The sequence below is a fragment of the Acyrthosiphon pisum genome, chromosome X (assembly GCF_005508785.2).
Source record: "Acyrthosiphon pisum isolate AL4f chromosome X, pea_aphid_22Mar2018_4r6ur, whole genome shotgun sequence".
In the NCBI taxonomy this organism is placed as follows: Eukaryota; Metazoa; Arthropoda; class Insecta; order Hemiptera; family Aphididae; genus Acyrthosiphon; species Acyrthosiphon pisum.
Window position 1 is genome coordinate 114,278,710 of NC_042493.1, and position 7,687 is coordinate 114,286,396.

Below are 7,687 nucleotides of genomic sequence, written 5' to 3' on the forward strand. Positions count from 1 at the left end.
TAATTATTATTTATTAATTATTTTTTTTTTTTAAATTTTATAGTACATTTCTAGCATAATTGTATTATTGTATATCTTTCTAATTTATTAATTACCTATTGTTTAGTATTGTCGTATATATCTATAGTGTATTGTTGTTTATTATTGTTTTATTATTTTCTGACTATAGTTATATTTTATTGTTGTAGTATAAAGTATTCTATACCAGTGGCGTGCCGAACTGACAAGCAGACCTGAGGCATACTATACAATTTGATACCCCTCCCTCCCCACCACTAACAGTTTTTTCACTATTTTTTTTTATTATTCAAAATAATAAATATTATTAAGTTTTTTTAGGTATAAGGTGCACATCTACACTAACGCACCCACCCACCCACCCAAATTTCCCTTGAGGCAATTGCCTCAAAAAATGACTGTTCGGCACGCCACTGTTCTATACTCTGTCTCATAATATAGGAGTAATCTCAGGCAGCGGAAATAGGTTAAACTGATTAATCAAGTGGTATAGTTTGAGTTAACCTCAAAAAATCGGTCACCACCTGAGGTTATTTTTGTATGAAAAAAAGTATAATAAGCTAGTTTATTAGTTAGTTTTTTTTTTTTTGTAAATAATTGTGATATTTGTACTAATTTTTATAACTGTGATTATATTTAAACTAGTTTTTAGATTTTCACATTAACTGTATTTGATATATTAAGATATTTTTTCTCTTACTACCTAGTAATTTAACAATAATTGATACAACTATTAGAATTTGTAATAATTAATATTAATTATATTGTAAACTATTTTAAAAGAGAGCTTGTTTTAAACTGAATACAACGATTAGTCCAGAAAATAAGCTTACATTTCATAAAACCAAAAGCTGCTAACTAAGAAACAGTCAGGTCTTTAAATACCATCCTGTAATAATTCATAAAAGTATTTTGATACTTACCCGAGCACTGTAATGCTACTTTGTAAGAATTTGGGTTTTTTTGATATTATAATAATTAAATAACTGAACATACAAGATGTGCTTTTAAGTTCAATTACTCCATGAATCATATCAAATATTTTATGTTTTTCGCTTGAAACAGTTATCCTGATGGGTTTCCAGTGGCGGACTGGCCAGGGGTGTTGGGGAGATTTATTACCCTGGGCCGGTGAAGAAATTTATCTCCTTGGGCCGGTGTAAATTTTATTATTTATGAACCTACTATTATTTAAAATTATTATTACATTCGTTGGTTATGGTAAATATACGTACTGAGTACAGTTTATTGACAGTGACAGCGTATAATCATTAATCGTGTTTTTGGAAAGCCTGTTGTTATTATTTTGTTATCAACGAATAAACAACAATCTATAGATTATTAATAGACATACCGTGCGGTGTGCGATTGTGCCTTGTATAAAGTCAATGCATTGCTACATATTATAAATGTCTTATCATGGAAATATGGAATAGATTTTATTATTTCATTATTTTAACAGTATTTTGATTTTTTGTTAGCGGAATAACGAAAATATACGAAAGTACCTATACGTTTACATTTGTTTGTGATTTGTGACCCTATTATTATACAATTTAAGTTATGTCTGAAAAAAAAAGAAAAGGAGGGGCCGAAAAATTACGAGAAAATAAGAAAAAACAGCTTCAAAATGATGCAAAAATGTGTCTTAACATTCAAGACATGTTTACTAAACCAAAGGTTAGTATCTACTTATTTACAAATATATTTTACTTATTTAAATGGTTTTTATCTGGATTGTTGTATAGTATTACACTATTACCTAGGGTCATATTATCATATTATTAAATAGTTTTACTAAAATAAGTAAATTTTAATATCCTACTTAATATTAAAATACTATTTGGACATTTACAAAAATCATATTAAATGCAATAAAGTAATTATTAATGCAATATAATAATTATAATAATATATATATTTATAATATATTTCATTTTAGATTAATAAACCTAGCTTAGATGTAAATAATGAACAGAAACAAGGATCTGAAAAACATCAAACAACATTATCAGGAGTAATAAACATTTAAATGTAATTTATATATTTTATTTGATGAATAGTAACCTTTATAATTTTTAAAGGATGAGGATAACCCATGCTCAAAGTTAAATAACGAAGATGATTTATTTGTTAATAACATATTACATAATGTGAGTATTTCATAATACTAATTTAATTTAAAAACTAATTTCAACTATTATCTAGTATTATTTAAAGTTTCTTTATAAATAATAAATAATAATAACAAATTGTATGTTTGAAGAATGAAGATGATGGTGACGATGGTGTATGTACAAAACAACCAGATTATGTTATCAATGAAACTGATGGTTTTAATGAAGTAAAAAATACTTAACCTGTGTTAAATTTAACTATCATATTATTCATATTTAATTTTTATATTATTTTTTTAAATTTTTTATTGATTTTAGCACAAAGAAGATAATCTTAATTTAGAACAGTCAGTTTCTAATAATAAATATGATCATTCAGACCATTTAAATGTTGTGACTATGGTGAGTACTTTAAAATATTTAAGTAACTAGTTATTTCCTAATATTTATTTATGTTGTATTGTGTTGTCTAATCTTGTTTTATACTTTTACTTAAGAATCATTAACATTAGAATTGGAATATGTAATTAATTTGGTATGTAAATCAGTAATTTTAATAATTGTAATAGTTACAAAAGTGTATTAAATAAAGTGAAATTAAATTTTTTTTCAAGCAACAATATTCATGATTTATAAATTGTCCTAGTATTTTGATCTACACTAACATTTGTCTGTTCTACTAACCTGTTCTGCATGATAAGAAAAAAATTTAATTTAACTGCATAAGTTAATAAGTTAAAAACAAAAATAATTAACTAATTAAGTTTAAAAGTTTAAAAAAATAAAACTTCTTAACTTAACTTTAACTTTTTAAGAAGTTAATGCCCATTTAAGTTTTTCTACTACATTAATTATACTCATTATAGTTTAGATATTATCCTACTCATAGTTGTTGGTACTGACAAATTTTAAATTATAGTTTTTTTTTTAAACAGATTTAGTAGGTAAATTCTTTATAATGTATTTTTTTTTATTTAACTATTTAGTTAGTTATCATCACATTAGTGTGGTCTCTAAAATTTGTACGAGGCAGTCTCTATGTGGTTTATGTTTAAAGGTATTATACCAACCATTGCATGATAATGCATTGTTATTTAAAATTGATATAAATGTGTGTTTGTAATTTTATTATAATTGCATGATTTTTAATTTTAATAATTTTTAAACTAAAAAGTAATTTTTCCATTAATTCTCTTAATTCTTACTAATTTGTGTTTATTTAAATTAGATTAACTTAAATGATTCAAAAACCTCAGAAGATGCTAGTGATATTATTGGTGAACAATGCTTTGAGAGTACTAATGCAAATTCTAATTTTATTAGAAAATTAAATGATTCAAAAACCTCAGAAGATGCTAGTGATATTATTGGTGAACAATGCTTTGAGAGTACTAATGCAAATTCTAATTTTATTCTAAATTATAATGCAACTGTAACTCAAAAGTTAGACTTTATTAAAAAACATCCAATTAAACCTACTCACACTGGAAATATAAACTTTGATGTTAATAAAATTTACTATAGAATCGTTTCTGGGAAAAAAATTCATAGAACTTGGTTATCTATTTTAGTCGAAGACAATGATTTCAAGTCAATGTTTTGTTCAATTTGTATAGCATTTGGTTCTGGAATAAGTAATTTTTCAAGTAACAGTGGCTGTACAAATTTAAAATCAATGTACTCAGCTATTGAACGACATGAAAAATCAATTATACATACTAATGCAGTAGAAAGCTATTTTCAAGCTTCTAAAGAAATGTCTATGGAGTATCTTATAAATAGAAATATGATGGCTGTTAAAAGGCAAGAAACAGAAAATAATATTCATGTGCTTAAAGAAGTTTTTGAAATTATCAAGTTCCTTGGTCGTCAAAATTTACCGTACAGGGGATCTGCTTCCAATGAAACATTATCAAACTTCGATGATATTTTAATAAATAAAGGTAATTTTTTGGAAATGGTTCAATTTGCATCCAAAAAAGATACCATTTTGCATGAACATTTACGTCAAGCTATTAAAAATAGTAAACTAAGGAAGGAGAGGTTAGAGAAAAATAAAAACTTAAATTCAAAAGGGCGAGGTTCACTTATTACATTTTTATCGAAAACAACTGTTGATAAAGTAATTTCAGGAATTTTAAAGGCTATAAGAAATAAAATTAAAAATGAACTTGGTGATCAAAACTTCAGTATACAAATGGATAGCACCCAGGATGTTGGTGTTATGGACCAAGCATCTATTTGTGTTCGTTATATCAATGATGGTGATATAAAAGAAAGACTGTTTGCAATTGTCCAAGTAAAGAGTTCTAAAGGTGAAGAACTTTATAAATTACTTAAAGATTGTTTTTTTGAACATGGGCTTAAATTTAGTAATATAATTGGTGAGTCATTTGATGGAGCTAATAACATGAGTGGTCAATTTTCTGGTCTTCAGTCTTTTATAAAATCTGAAAATAAGAATAGCATCTTCATATGGTGTTACAGTCACATCTTAAATTTATGTATGGTTGATATATGTAAAAACATTGATTCAAAAACTTTGTTTGGTCTTTTAAACCGTTTAGCAACGTTTTTTGGTAGTTCTTATAAGAGAATGAATACTTGGACTAGTGAAAACAGTAAAAACAGCAGAATTGGACAAGATAAGTTGAGAAAATTACATAAGGTAGCTGAATCTAATACAAGATGGTGGTCGAGACATAAGGCATTAGAATGGGTGTTTAAAGGAACAGATTGTTTATTTCCTACAGTTATAAGTGTGTTGCATATTATTTCAACTGATAGTGCATTTGATAATAATTCTACTCCTGAAGCACTTTCATTACTAAAAAATTTATGTGAGTTCAAAGTTATATTAACTGCACATATTTTTTTGAACATTTTTAGTTATGTACGACCAACTTCCGATTACTTACAAACAAAACAGTTAGATTTTTTATCAGCTTGGAGAATGGTGGAAAACACTAAGAATGATATAAAACAAATATCATTTGAAAATATCATTATAAAAGCAAAACAATTTGCAATTGAAACTAATGAAAAACTTACTAACTTAAAATTGCCTGAACATATTTTAGTGGAAGAAAAACTTCCAGAAGGTCGTCGTTTAAGAAAAAAAAAAAAACAATTTGATGAGACAACTGAGGACGAAGCATTAACAACACCGATTGATCATTACAGGGTAGAAACTTTCCAGACAATAATTGATCAATTAAACATGAGTTTAAATGAAAGATTTTCATCCAATATAGATTTGATTACCGATGCACAGTTATTACATCCATCTAGTTTTGACGAAAATCTTAAAAACTTTCCAAAAAATGGTTTACTAAAGATAGCTAATTTAGTAAATATTCCTCACAATACATTGGTAGAGGAACTTGTAGCATTTTCTAAAATATATCCATCAATGAATGGAACTCTTTCTCAAAGAGCTGAAGAAATATATGATAATATGCACAATAATGAAAATAATTTAGTTGACGATGATTCGACTGATGAAGAAGATGACACAACTCCAAATGCAACTATGGATAATTTAGGTATGTTAAGTTAGCAATATTTAATTAATAACTTGATACATTTTTATTTGTGTTTACTTTATTCAACAGATGTTGATAATGGGTTAAGCTACAAGTTTACTATTCATAAAAAAAAGTCAGCTACTGGAAAACAAAGCAAATGTTCTGGTTGTTTAATTTGTTGTTTTAAGCTATTATTTAAATTTAATATGCATTCGGTGGCATTTACTAATTTATACTTGGCATATGAATTTATTCTCACTTTGTCCTTTACTCAGGTTAACTGTGAGAGAAGCTTCAGTAAGCTTAAAATTATTAAAAGTAGATTGCGTTCATCAATTGGAAATGAAAAATTAGAGGCATTTATGTTGATGAGTGTAGAGAAAGAGTTGTTAGAAGAAGTAGATTTTCAAGAAATATTACAATATGTGAAGCAAAGTTCCTCATTGATGTGCAAATTATTAAGTTAATTAAATAAAGAAATAAAAAATATATTATTTGATAATATAAACTAATTCAGTTTTTACCATTTATATACCTATATTATATTATAGCTGATGTTTGACTGTTTACCAAGGGATTAGTAAACATGTTGAAGAGCTTTGGTTCTCAAAATATCCCCTGATTTCTACCAATTGTCAATAATACATTAATATACAGAGATAAGTTAAATTACTTGAATCATTGTTTTAAACAATTATATAGACCAGAATTGTATAGAAGTATGTATTGTTATTACAAGTTCGTATATTAAAAAACACGTGGGTAATGGGCTGCTACTTTTTCAAATCTCCCTGGGCCGATCTATCCCCAGTCCGCCTCTGCATACAAGATTCCTAAACTACAACAAAATGCTGTTCCATCAATTTTCCCTGGACCTGCATACCTCACCAAAAACATTAAAAAACGGAAACCACCAACTGAGCGACAAAATGTAATACATAATAAGAAAAGTAAAGATGATGATATTGGTAATATTAACAGAATTGACAACCCTGTCATTAATACAAATTTATATAATTTAATAAAATGTTCAGCTGCCGAGGGAACATTAAAGTTATACTGTTCTTGGACTGATGCCACTATACAAAAGTTGAATAGTACAGTTTCAATTTATAGTTTTGTATCTTTCTGCCACACTGATACAATACCTATCATTGAGAAATCTGTTACTGTCTCAACCAATGGTGATATTACTTTTGGAGTACTGGGGAAAAAAATTGAAGCAGAACAACTCAATATTATCCCAGCTAAAAATCTAGAAGATTTTGCTAATAATTTAAAACAATTTGAAAAAATGTATGTTTGTCATGGAGGACCACAAGTAAATCGGTTTTCAAGAGTAACTACTACAACATGTGTTGCTAATTCTGTTGGAAGGTTACAGCATATTAATTGTTGTCTTGTTATGAAGGAAAAAGCAACATGTTGTGTCAGATGTCGACGACTTGTAAATGTATTGACAATGCGTGAGATAAGAAAAAATGCTGGTGCTCAAGAGCACTTACTCTTATCACCTTCCAAACGAAAACTATTTAATAAAATACAAAATGAAAAGAAATGTCTTAAGAAGAAAGTTGTACGTGCTAAAGAAAAAATCAATGAACTTAATTCAGAACTAAATAAAGTTAAAAAAAATATGGCAACATTTTGTGACAAAAAGATTGAAGAACAATTAAATAATATGAGTGGTATTAATGAGTCACAAAAAACACTAATAAAAGAATGTTTTGCAGCCAGCAAAACTAAAAATACCAAGAGTCGGAGATATAGTGAAAATTGGCTAATGCTTTGTCTATTATTTAATATTAGATCACCCGGTGCTTATAAATATTTACGCGATAGTCAACTTTTACCTCTTCCTCATCCAAAAACCGTTCGTCAACTACTCTCCTGTCTTAAAAGTACTTGTGGTTTTGATGAAGATTTTTATCACTTTTAGCAAAAAAAGTGCAACACATGTCTACATATGGAAAAACACGGAGTCCTTCTGTTTGACGAAATTAGTCTCAGAAAAGTATACAGTTA